The sequence below is a fragment of the Hippopotamus amphibius genome, chromosome 8 (assembly GCF_030028045.1).
Source record: "Hippopotamus amphibius kiboko isolate mHipAmp2 chromosome 8, mHipAmp2.hap2, whole genome shotgun sequence".
NCBI classification, from domain to species: Eukaryota; Metazoa; Chordata; class Mammalia; order Artiodactyla; family Hippopotamidae; genus Hippopotamus; species Hippopotamus amphibius.
In genome coordinates, this window is record NC_080193.1 from 141,043,967 (window position 1) to 141,057,682 (window position 13,716).

Here is a 13,716-nt window from a genome sequence, read left to right on the forward strand (position 1 = left end):
GGGGAAAGGCACTCACCCTCTCTGTGCTGCAGTCTCCTTACCTGTAAAGGTGAGGATGTTAGAAGTACATACCTCCTAATGTTGCTGGGAGAATGGTCTGAGTTACGATGCAACAAAGTGCCTAGGACAGTGCCTGGCACAGGGCAAGTATCAGCCAGTGTTAACAGTGCTATTCACTTCTTGCTCCTGTTTATATTTTGTTCTTGTTAGAGTTCTTGTACTCAGAGGTTTTCTAACCAAAGTTAAAATGTAACTATACAACATTGATGTGTCTTGACCACCTCATACTATATAATTTGAAGTGGGGAAAATTCATATATATCTGCAATTCTGTCTTTAAAATGGTTTCATTTTCAAACTGAGGAGAAACCAAACAGACTCTTGCCAAAATGACTGCCAGCTCCTTACAGCATCCCGTTACTATTCTGGAGACATAATCCATGTTGGCATGGCAGTTCGTGAGGAAGAGTTTCAGTTGATTTTGTGGCATTTCTGCCGCCCACTTTACAAAAGAATGTTACTGCCAATAATAATAAAAATAACCGGGCAAAATGTTATTCTTACGGTTGTGATCTCACATCATTATTTTTTTTAACACCCAAGAAAGGAACTGCTTTTACACAGAATTTCACAAGCCGAGGAAATATTGTTTTATGAATTTCTTTTCTAGAAATAATTGGATTTGGTATGTTTATTTGGTACATGAAAGTCTTTATTTCATGTGGGTTTTAATGAGACCCATTTTTAGTATTACAATTGGGATTAACTAAAAACTTATTTCATCCATATATTTAAAACATTTACATCCTTTCAAAACTTTATTAACCACCCCTGAATTTTCATGCTATATGCAGATTACATTTAAAACAAGGTCACGTACCCAACATATGTCTACATGTACATTTGTTCATTTCAAGAGTACTTTTCAGGGCATCCAAATGATAAACTGCAAGCTACAAAATTCAGTAAATCCCCTAGTGCCTTTGTTGATCTAATATCAATAAACTACTTTGTTCAAATTGACATCATTTATTACTGTGTTGAATAAATGGTCTATATTTACTTCAGATGCTAATGCAACGTTAACACAAAGAGTGCAATTAAGAAGTGCTAATTGTTGAACTAAAATAAAACACTGCATTCTAGGCATGTCTGGAATCAAGAAATATGTAACTGTCACTTTTTTTATTAAAAAAATTGTGCAATTATTGGGCATATTTTGCCTCACTGTACAATTATTGAATTAAATGTTTAGAAAAACAAAATATGAGAACTCACATCACATCAGCTGGAGTTAAGTTTGAATGTAATCCCAGTTTGGCAAAGTGTTTGAAGTGGAATTTGACAAATTAAAAAAAATACATAGACTCATTTGTATCAGTTCCCATAATGTGCTTGACCATGCATATACTTCTGGAGCCGACAGGCTTATACTCTCACCCCACAGAGAACTCACCTTCTCAAATTTAGCTCTAATAGAATACCATCCCGTCTTTAATTCTATCTTTCTTTTCCCAATGGGAAATTTTATTTGGCAAAATAATTAATTGGGTCCAGTCTTACGAGCAATTGCTGTTTCTGGGCTATGACTTTATACTTTTAATTTGTTTCCTGAACTCCGGAAACCACTACCTAGTATAAGACATATCTTGCACTTAGTGGATTCCTGAGTAACAAGATGCTTTAACAGTATGAAGTGCTGAAATGTATGTGTCCTAGACTTGGGCTGAGAGCCTAAGCCATTAGAAAACTCATTAAGTGAGAGCACAGTTTAGTGAAATATGCCTGTGTGTTCTGTGTATACATGTTTCTTTCTCTATCATTTCAAGTAAGTTGAACTGTGAGGTCTTCATTAATGCAGGAATTTTGGTGGAGCAGTAAAGAGGAGCTGCTTGAAGTCCATGCTCTTGGTAAAATCTTAGTCTCTTGGTAAAATCTTAAATGCATGGCAGACTAGAGGTTAGAAGTGCCAGAGCAGGGGAAACAGGAGAGAGGGTTGTACACGTGAGCTGTGAGAGTCTCTAGACAGGGAAGGAGACGGTAGTGCCCTACGCAGGTGATAAAATCTCAAGAGGGGACAGCTGAGAGGCTAGATCCTTGGCAGTGAGGTTCTTAGTCTTACCAAAAACTCCTATACGAAGCCTGACACAGAGTAGCGGATTTTATGAACTTGAAGGAGTGATTTGGGCGCCATGGTGGTATTCAGTTATGGTAAGAGGCTTATACATCCCCACCCGCTGCCGTGCTGTCTTGCAGGCCCTTCCAGTAGGTGGGGTTCCTGGGACGTACTTCATTGCCCCATTGTCCATTCGATCATGTGACTTGCTTTGGCCAGTGGAATGCAAGATAAAAACAGAGTCTTCAACCAAACAGAAGCTTTCCAGGCAATCTTTTGTGGTCTAAGATAAGACTCTTATTCTTTTCCCTCTGCCCGGAGACTGACAAGTCTCAAACAGGGGCTGCTGCCTCTGTCTGGGTCCTGGGATTGGAGGACACATGGGACATAGCCACCAGAGCCAACCTGCAGCCACTAACAAGTCTGTAAATCACTGAGACTTCAGGGTTGTTTAACAGGGCAAGGCTAACTAACCTGTCTGTGAAAGCCACTAATCAATGACCAGATTGCAAAATTGATTAAACAAATAATAAAGAAACATGATATCTCTTAAACAACTTTTGACTGAAATTCAGCCTATCAGGATCTACCTGTAGTTCTGTCATGAAGAACGTAAGCATCATTAGAACTTTTTCTTCTTCCCTTTGAGAGATGTCAATTATAAAAAGTCAGATGGCGGATAGCCCACATCACACACCTTGTGAAATTCAGGTTCTCTTCTTGATAATCCTACTCCGAAAAACCGAAGGGAATTCTTTGGCACAGCTTTGATTCATTTGTATTAAGAATACAATAATGGCTTTAACAATAAACAAATTATTTAAGTTAAAATCTTTTAGTAAAAGGAGTCTTCCATCTTAGAAATAATCTTATTTTGGTGGGTGAGTGATCTGGTCATAGAGATTTGGGAGGATATAGAGAGTAGAAGACTGCTCATGGCTGTGTCTGTGCTTACAGATTTTGAAAGACCGTAAGGTGAAGGGCACTAAAAGCCCACGTGGGCCTCCCATGCCTGCTTAAATGGGAATGAGGGAGGCACACCTCAATCCAGGCTCTGAATACGGGCATCTGCTGGATTGCAGAAGTGCAGAGGCCCGTCCTGCTGCTCTGCTCACCTTTTCTGCCCCAACTCTCCTTGATTCCCTATTCCCTTCCTTTCCCTCAGCCCCCACCTCCCTTCTGTCACTCATCTTCCTCACCCTCCTCTTGCCTTTGCAGAAATGTCAGGAGTCCATTCAATTGTTTTTTGAAAACCACCATCAAAAAGTAATTTAATATAAACCCCGCAAAGATATAGACAGAAGGGATGCCGTTAGTCGTGCTGCTCTCTCTCAGGCAATGCAAGCTATTTGTGCCGAGAGCCCTCATCAAGGTGGGGGTTCTGCAGCTACAAGCGGCACCCAGAGGACACGGGGCTAGGGTCGGTATGTGTCCTTCTATGGCTCTGGGGCAATGAAGGGAGAAAAAAAAAATCAGGCTTACTTGTACAATTCCCCCAGAAGGAAAGTAGAAGCCAGCACGAGCATTTTGACACTAAGATGTAGGAGGGTGGGGAATGCTTACATTCTCTCTTTGCAAATATCTACCTTGATCATCTTTTCGGTGAAAGAGTGCAATATTTTCAATCAGTATGTAAACACTTTGAGGATTCACAGCACACATAATTAGACTCTGTTCCTGAGAGAAATAGAGTCTATCTCTTTGGTCGCATCTTTACTAAATGTCTAGCTGTTCTTAAGAATTCATAGTTACGTTTATTTGTATTTTGAGAGGACTTTCACCCTTCACTCCTATGAGTGTTTCCTGACAGCTCAGGGTATGAAAGAGTTCAAGAGAAGCCCCCGAGCTGCTGCAGCCAGAAGGGTGTGGAGATGGTGTCACACAGGAAGTAGCCTGGAGGGTGGACTTCTCCCCCAGGGGCTCCTCTTTAGCAAAACAAACTCCTCCTGCTCAAAGGAATTTGTCTGACACCATCTTTTCACAAAGCAAAACTACCCAGGGCAGCGTTGATACATGGGGAAATATAGCACAGAACTGAGGGGCGGCTGGGTAGTGGTAGGACAGAACCATAGGGGGAAGAAAAAGAGAAAAAGATGGCTGTGGGGGGGGGGGGGGGGCAGGGAGAGAAGAATTTTGCACACAAATCAAAGGCCCTGGGGGAGGAGGCTCTGCTGATGGACACTTCTGCTTTTCAGAACAGCCTGAATACAAAGGGAACCTCCCTGAGTTGTGAGGAATTGAGACCAGGAGTATCAGAACTGCCAAAATTCAGTTGAAAAAGATTCTGTATACCTAAGATCTGAATGTCGAACAATTACAGGCAAAGTAAGACTACCATGTGCAATTATTACTACGGGCTCCTGTTCAAAGAAAAACCATATCGGCGCACAGCAAGCTGAAAGAACTTACAGAAAATAGATCTTGACTGATGAAAGATGGAGGTAATTTCCTGATTCAAAAATTCACTACATTAAGTTTTCCTTACATGTTATTTTTCATCTGAGACCTACAATTATGATTCCCTGTTATATACAATTATACGTATGTTAGCTGCTTTATCTTTCAGTCTGTGGTGTGAATTCGGTCATTCTCACTACGTTCCTTCTGTGGTGTGCGGGTCGGGGTTAAAGTGAGCCTCTAGCTATTGCTATAGTTTTATCTAGATTGAGTGCCCACCAGCTGATGATGAGCACAGATTTGTACAGCGCGGACCCGACCAGATGTCCTGAACATCTGTCACAGCAGAGCCTTAGCCGGGACTGTTCCTGTCTCTCCGTGCTACACATCATATGTGTCATCAATTGTGTTCGTTCTTCAAAGATTTATGGAATGTATACCCTGTGCAAGGCTCTAAGCAGGGCTGTGAAGGATGTAAGTTAGCATGTGGAAAAGAACACTATTGGGAATACTGGAAGGTAAGTAAATTCCTTTCATAACCTACTTTATGAAAGAGCCTTTAGGCCACGTACACCTTGACATGAGAATTAGGTATGTTTTGCTATTAATGAGTTCACTTTTTTAGTCCCAGAGTAAAAAGAAATAGATGCTGAACACTGAAGCACTGAAAGGTGAACATCTCTCTCAACCCCACAAGTCAAGAGATGTGGGGGTGGGGGTGGGGGTGGGGAGTGAGCTGCAAAGCTGTTCTGAATTATTACTCATCAACCATGTTTTAATAACTGGGCAACTATCGTGCCATCTGTATTCACAGGCTCCCACAAACTATCAGGCCAGAGTGATTTTTCCCTAATCTGGATGTCCATTTTAACACTCACTTCATTTAAAGATATTTTTGGTACCCCAAACTAAATGTTAATAAACCTGTGAAACAAAAAACATAAAAGGCAATGCATGTCCTGCATTCTTTCTACCTAACCACTTTCATGGCGCCAATGTCTTTTATCCAGGTGTCAGTGAAGAGATAGTTAAAACGAAAATTCCTAAAGAGAAAGCAAAACGCGTGCTTTTTAGATCCATTTCTGTTCTTGCATCTCAATATACTTTCTAACATTTAGGTGTTGAGAAAAATCTCCCTTTTTGTTATACTCCAGAGCAGGTGGCAGCTGAAGTTGTTTAATTACATGCTTTGTTAAATAAAACCTTATAAATAATGTAAAGACTATTATTACATTCAACTAAAATTTACTCTCAAATTATGTTTCCTTCTGCTTCAATTCCCAAATATTTTTCAACTGCTACTTCACCCCCAGCCTCAACAAAGTCCCAAAGCCCCTGGCTAGGCAGGGTATGGTTGCTTTTTAAAAGTTACAGAGTTGGTCTAGATGAGTGCTTGACTTGTTGAGAAGACTGCTGTTCTTTTCTGGGTGGAGGGTTGGGTGGAGGAAACATGATGGTGTTCAAAGATCAGCTCATCAACTGGGGCTGGGCTGGCAGATGGGGCAGCGAGGGCCAGGGCCAGCTTAAGCCACGGAGGATACTAGCAGCCACCATGAGGATTTGAGGAATCTGAATAGGGCTGACGGAAGGAATATGTGACACCCGGTTCAACCCGAACCTCAGATAAACAACAGATTCTCTTTTTCAGTATAAGCATATCCCATACAATATTTGGGGCATACCTATTCTGAAAGATTATTCCTTGCTTATCTGAAATGCAACTATAACTGGGTATCCCATATTTTTATTTGTTAAATCTGGCAACCCTAAATGCAAAGAAAGGCCTTCTCTGCTAAAAAGTCTTTTCACATTGCCTAACATTCAATTAATTAACATTTTTGGATCCGTTAACAAGCATTCTCTTTTAAAAGACAAATATCTCTGGGAAGTATATGAGTCGTTCATGTCAGTGTGAATTAATTTAAAGAGACTGCTTACTTCTCAATGTCTAGCTCATTTCTCTGAATCAAAGCGGGTCAATCAGTCAGACCGAGGGGCCAGGAATTCTTTTTTTGGTGGGAAGAGGTCGAATGTGCAGTTGGGCAGATACTGTTAATTTCAGAGGGGGGACACTTACGGATGAACCAATTTTGGTGGTCATTTTCTGACAGTTATCAAATGCCATGGAGAACCTATATAAAGGATGGAATGGGGCTAAGAGTAGAAGGTAGTAGTACAGAGAAAACCCACTTATTCTAGAGTTTTTCTTGAGAATAGTATTTAAATCATGAGGGGTCTCAGTAGTGGGTTTTATTTTTCAAAAGTGGAGAATGATAAATAGTAAAACCAGCGGCAAGTAGATTTTCACAAATGGTGAAGAGAAGGCAATAAAAATAAAATTGCAAGACAGATCAAGTTAACTAATTTCATTGTGGCCTCAATATGTGTAAATAATGGTGGTTATAGTAAAAACATAGGCTTCCATTTTAAATGGAATTCTCAAACAGAAGGTTCTGAAAACCGAGCTCTTGGCATGGATGTTGTTTGCTTTCTCGTATCCTGTATAGTCAGATCACTACGATGAAACCAATAAACCTGAACAGCCATAATAACAAGGAGAAAAATGCTCTTACATATTTGCAGGAGTCATAAACCTATAAACTTCTGAGAGATAAAGCAACTATAGATTCCCTTCAGTCTTAGATGTGGTACAATACATTCCTAGCAAAAGTGAAAGCCTTCCAAAATTTTTGATTAATTGAACAACTGTTCATTAAAAGTGAAATATTTTAAAGTGAAATTCCCCAAAATATCCTAAATTCCAAAATCTAATGTTTTATATTAACAATTTTATATTAACTATTAACTATTGCTTTAGTCATATTGCTATTTGTTACTTGTAACCAAATAATCCAAGTTTAAAATTTCATTTTCCTAAGATTTGTGTTTTAATAATGCAATTTACCAAAATTAATTCAGACTACAATTACATTCTATTTCAATTATTGTTATTGTACCACAGTCTGCATGAGACAGATGTCAGAACATAATGATCTACCCTGCATTGGATTTTCATTTTTTGCTTCCTCTTGAACCATGACTTTCATGGGAAACACAATTAAACAGCTGTCTGACTGATGGGGAAAGTTATACAATGCACAGCTTTGCAGCAATGCACTAATGCAGTACAGAAATGCTGCAGAGAGGCTAGAAATAAAATCATTTCTTTCTAGAGCAGCCTTGCTGGCTCGCAGCTGAGATGAAAAAGAGATTTTCTTTTCCTTTCTTTCTTTTTTAAAATTCATGTAACTAATCTAAGAGTAATTCCTTTAAACACTGGCTACAAGGAAAGAAAATTGTTGACAATTTTTAGAAACTAAAGACATGGTGCTTTTAAATATTTTTATCTATCTGGTAACCAAAGCAGAGAATCCTTACAAGAGGGACTTAGATGCTACTGATTCGAATAAAGGAAAAAAAACAGATAAATTTATTATATGCTTTAATTAGTTTGAGCTTCATTTTGAGCCTAGAAACAGGGTTATGAAAACTTCAGGGATTCAATAGCCCTGGTAGAGGATGTTAACTGAGCTGCAGGGAAGGGGTTGACAGGCCTGATACGAGTGCAGGCATTACTCAGCACTTTGGGCATCTTTATAATCTGCCAAATCTTGCTGGCTGCATAGGTGAGTCAAGACCCTTTTTGCTACCGCTCAATTGTTTTTGTTTTTGTTTTTATTTTTTGTTTTTCACCAAAGAGAAAGGCAGAAAGGACACATTCAGCATTAAAGAAAAATGCAAATTGCTCAAACATCTAATAAGAACTAGATCTCTTGGCTCCTATGTTTTCCCCCAACTCTCCTAGAAGTATGGGCAACATCATTCTGTCTGATACATGGGAGAACCAAAATGTGTGCCATGTACGGTGTTCAGTAAATGTTTTCTTGAATGAATGCGTAAATGAATGGATTCAGAATCAGAGGCTGACCCCAGGCCATCGGCTCCATCACAGGTTATTGGAAGGGCAACGCTAGTGTCCTTCTCCCACATCTCATTCTCACATGTATGTCATTGCCAAACTAAGGGAACTTAAACACAGAGTGATAATAAAAATTTTCAGAGCTTGACTCAGATAAAAATTCTGCTTTCTACAGTTCAAGAATGTAACAAAGTTTAATTAAGTGAAGATTTTTTAATTTGCGGAGAACTAAACTAATATGGCATATTGCTTATTTATCTAATAGACACTGAACCTTGAGGATATAAATGATTTTATTCAAAAAAATCACCTGGGGAAGCTTTTTGAAAACACAAGTCCAACACCCATCCCAAGATTTTGTTTCAGAGGTCTGAAGTTGGGCCTGGAACACGTTTTTAAACCACCTGTCCAGGTGATTAAGATGGAGGGCTTATACTTAATGGGCAAGTGTTGAGAGACATTAGTATGGACGAATAGACTAGGTAAGGCATTCTTTATAAATATCAAAAGCAACCATTTTGTACCTAAGGAATTCAGGTACTTCCTGTGAGTATCAGTTTATTGATTAGAGATGAAGCCATGATTCAATAATTTAAATGGGGGAAGGGTCATTTCTGACCTGGAGGTTTATTTTGTCAACCATGAAAGTTTTGTGGTAAGATCATTGGACTTAGAATGAAGATATATCCGTTCAAATTTTAGTTCTAATCCTTAACAAAATTGTGACATGGAAAATAGTTTCTTGACCTCCCTCAGTTCACATTATAACGTGTGAATAATTATAATAACACACTCGGGGTCCTTACTCAGTCCCATGTGTAACCTGGGCTAAAAGATGAACCTAGACCACCATGTGTGCACCACCTGACTTTCCCATCCCTTCCCCACAGCCACAGCCTGGTAGGTGAAATCAGGACACGGATCGCAAGGGAACCCATCCATAAGCTTAACTGAGACAACAGAGCTTTCTTTCTGCAGCGTGAATACATTGGCATGAGACTGAGTGAGTCAGAACATTACGGGAACCTGAACAAAGTGACCCTGGGTCGAGGTTGGGAAGTGCTATCTGGCCACGAGCAAGCAGAGGACAGCAGCCAAAGCCACAGAAGACCCTGACACCTCCCCCGCCCCCCCACCCCCCCCCCCCGAATGTAAAAACACTTTGCACATAACAAGATTCTTATAATTTTATCTTAACTGTCTACCTTACTGAGGCGAAAACGAAGTTTCAATGAAGTCAAGCATCACAGCTAATGGAGTGGCAAGTCCCACTCAGCCTGTAGGAAGTCTAAGACTTGAATCTGGGTCTACTGTTCCGTAGATCAGTGCTCTTGTTATAAAACCAGAAATTTAGGCAGCAGGGCTGATATTTGGTTAGAAATATGAATTGTCTCCACATGTTTTCTCACTGAGAAATGGAGGCATCCTAACTTTTCCTAAAAGTAGACTGAAAGAATCCTTCCAGGCCAAATCTTCCTCAACAAATGGGCTAACGTAATTTCAAGCACTTGGACGAATGCCTATGTGGGACATCGGAACTCTACGGTATAAAGAATGGATGAAAATCTTGACCAGAAAAAAAAAAAAAAAAAGGCAGCCATTGTAACTCTAACAAACATTTTAAAAGAAAGAAAAGCATACCACTTGGAGACTGACTGATTTTGAGGAGACTTTAGGTCTGTTCGAAGGGGTTACCTACAAATGGAATCTCTGGGCCACTTAATGAGTTGAGTGCTTGAAAGTGTCCTTCCAAATGATCGATTTAGACCTTGTAGAATATCTGATGGCATAAGTTTTAGTACAGGTGACACTAAGTTGTGCCCAGAATATTAAATTGAGCCAAATTTATTTTCCACATGAAGCCACAGTTTGATGTGTTATTATATAATCTTTTGGCAGAAGTAAAGGAACAACATTCAGAATGTTGCATTTCAAAATTCAAAGAATCCTAGTATAAAAATATCTAGTGTTTTAGATGTTTCAAAGTAGGTCCAAATGCAGAAAATAAGCTGCATGTGATAAAAATAACAGAAATTTCTACTTAGTTGGCATAGACATACAGTTGTTAGGCATATAGTAGAATGGAATTCAACAACAAAAAAAGATCACTAAATACCAATCAACCAATTAATCAACCACCAAAGAAACTATTTAACTGCAAGCGTGCTCAGTTACATGCTAGATGATGTAGAGCTAGCAGAGGTGTGTAGCGTGCTCCCTTTTATTAACTTTCCTGTGTAGACAATGGGGTCTATTTATGAACCCATCATGACCCTCCACCCTTCCCCTTTCGCTGTTAGAAGCACAGAGCTAAGTTCAGAGCCAGGTAAAAATCACGTAACACGTCAGGGTTTGGGAACATCTAATTCACCACTCCTTTTAGCTGGTTTGGTCTTTATTCTTTTGATTTATACTATATTAGATTTTGTTAGTCAGACACAATCACTTTTGGAAGTAGAAAAGAAATAAACAAATGAAGTTCTCCCTTGCTACAGTTTATACCCAGTTCCAGTGATTTATCTTGCCACAGGGATAAAAAAAAATCCAACCAGATACTCTACTTGTGACAGACATACATATATTTGAAGACAGTTACCATGTCTCCCTTTAGTTTTCTCTTTTCCAAACTGAAAATTTGTCAGTCTTTAAGCCCCTATCATGGATGCTATGTAATTATTTGCATTTTTCATTTGCTCCTTTCCAACTTCCGCCCAACTTCACTGATGTGCTTATAAACTCTAAAGGAATAATAGTAATAGGAATAGCATAAAGGTGATTCCTGACTTTTGCATACATTTCCTTTACAAATTACTGGGTCAAGTGTTTCAGTAATAGGGTATCTTTCTTCATTTAGCCTATATCTTTGCACAAATCAATTTGACATTGAAAAAGGACTGAAACAATAAAATCGATCTTTACATATAAAAATATCCTACGATCCTCTTCCTGCTATTAACCAGAAACAACAAATATTTACTGACTTCCTATTAAACATAAGGGTCCCGATTCCACCAACTTGTGACTAATTAGTTTTTCCACCACCTTGTGATTTGTATAGTTTCTTCTTGATTCAAAATATACTACACCTTGGCTCAACTTTACACTAGATTCTGTCTTGCTTTAATGAACCAGTTTCTAAAAGTTCCAAGGATATTCTGTGTCCTATTGCTGTATCTCTCAGAGCTATTAACATGATTTACTATATAGCATTTAAACTTTTATTCCCAATTTCAACATCAAAGTCAGTCAAAAGTTATTAAACAGTAATGGTCTCGGGATTGATTTCAAAAGTGTAATTAATATATTTCTCCCTGATATCATGGAATTATTGTTAACCATCTTGAATCACTTGAACATTACCTTAACAATTAATTTTAAATTAAATTAAATTAATAAGCCAACAATTGCAGGAAATCAGGTTCAGAGTTATCGTAAAGATTCTAAGAATCTATAATGCCCACTTTGGCTTTTGATTCATGCTGAATACAGGCCAAGTACACTCTCATACCATAATCTCTTTTAATTATATAATTATATATGGTAGTACTTAATAAAATATAAATTCTTTCATAGATGTCTTTGACAGTCAAAGTGTATTGTTAGCATCAACAGACACTGAAAGTTCAACTTCTTTGATATGGTGGTCCTTCATAATTCTTATGCAAAAGTTGGGAATTAATAATAAAAGATCATATTCAGATATGCAAAAGCCTCCCTGAAACACAGATAAGTGATACCAATTATTTTTGTCTTAATCAACATGACTTTTTACTTTGTCACAGAAGGAAATTAAATTGGTCTGACACAATATCGATTCACAAGGCATTAATTGTTTTTATCTGTATTATTCTAGGTGACTATCAATTTCAATAAATGTGTGATTTTTATTGTTTTGTTTTCTCATTTTTTAAGGCTCTCTCAAGATATTGAGTGAAGGTGAAGGTCGTAAAGTTCTTTAATCACTTTTCTCAAACACCCTGAAATTTGCCCTTTCACAGAACTCACAAAATATTCTATGTATTCACCCTCACCAATGGAAATCTTCTAAAAATATTATATACTTTTTCTCTTTTTATTTGAGTTTATAAATACGTGGTAATTATGCTTTGTTTTTACTTTTAAGTTCTTCTCTCCCCTTCTTGCCTACAAGAGAATGCCTAATTCTGGATATCTCCATCTCTATTTCATCTTCTAGTCCCTATTAATTTGCTCTTTCCAAATGCCAGGGTTTAAAAGAAATGTGGTTTTTTTGGTTTGTTTTTTTTTTTTTTGGCTGCGCTGCGCGACCTGCAGGATCTTAGTTCATCACCTGAGGATCAATCCCATGCCCACACTGGGAGCATGGAGTCTTAACCACTGGACCACCAGGGAAGTCCCTAAAAGAAATGTTTTAAACTGGAGCCTATTAAAAAAAAGTGTATATGTGAAGCCATCTAGACTTCAATTTGAAGCAAAAGATATGAAAAGATATTTGGAATGTTCAAAATCCTATATATTCAATTTTTAATTGGAGGTTGAGTTCTAGAGGTGTGGAGAATCAGAAAACTTATATCCAGATAAATGCCGTTAATTGTAGAAATATTTATATGCAATCTGCATTGTTTAGATTGCTTTCTTCTCAAATGCATATACAATGATTCACAAGAAATATATATGTGTATATATATATATCTGTGTATATGTGTGTATGTGCATGGAGATTAATATTAGAGAATTATATCCTTTGAGTTAGTGATAATGAATGTGAGATTTGTAAGCCTTTACTAATTAGGTTACATGAAAGATAAGTCGCATTTTACCTTCCTCACTTATAATTACAAGAGCCAATAAGTGAATTTATATGTTTGAATATTAAAACTATTTGCCAACCAAACATCTTTTCCATTTCTATACTTTAGAATACTGACATTTCAAAAGTTTTGTATTGGCTCATTACATAAAATAATAACAAAAATGTATTATATTAATATTCAAAATGAGAACGGCTATATGCCTAGACAGCAATCTGGCCAATACTTAATTTGGCACATATGTTCAAAGCTAAAAAAACATTGCCTGAAATTTAAAACAATGATATAAATAAGAAATATTTGAGTTTTTAAAAGTACAACATATAATGAAATAATCTTTTTGTATTTAACTAAATCAATGCTTTTGAAAAAACATAAACTCACATTAAGACTGAAGAGTTCCATTATATTTTCGTATAACTTTGTTAATTTAAAGACAACATGTGGACATTTTAATATGATGGTTATCTCTAAGAAAAGTATGTAAAACACCT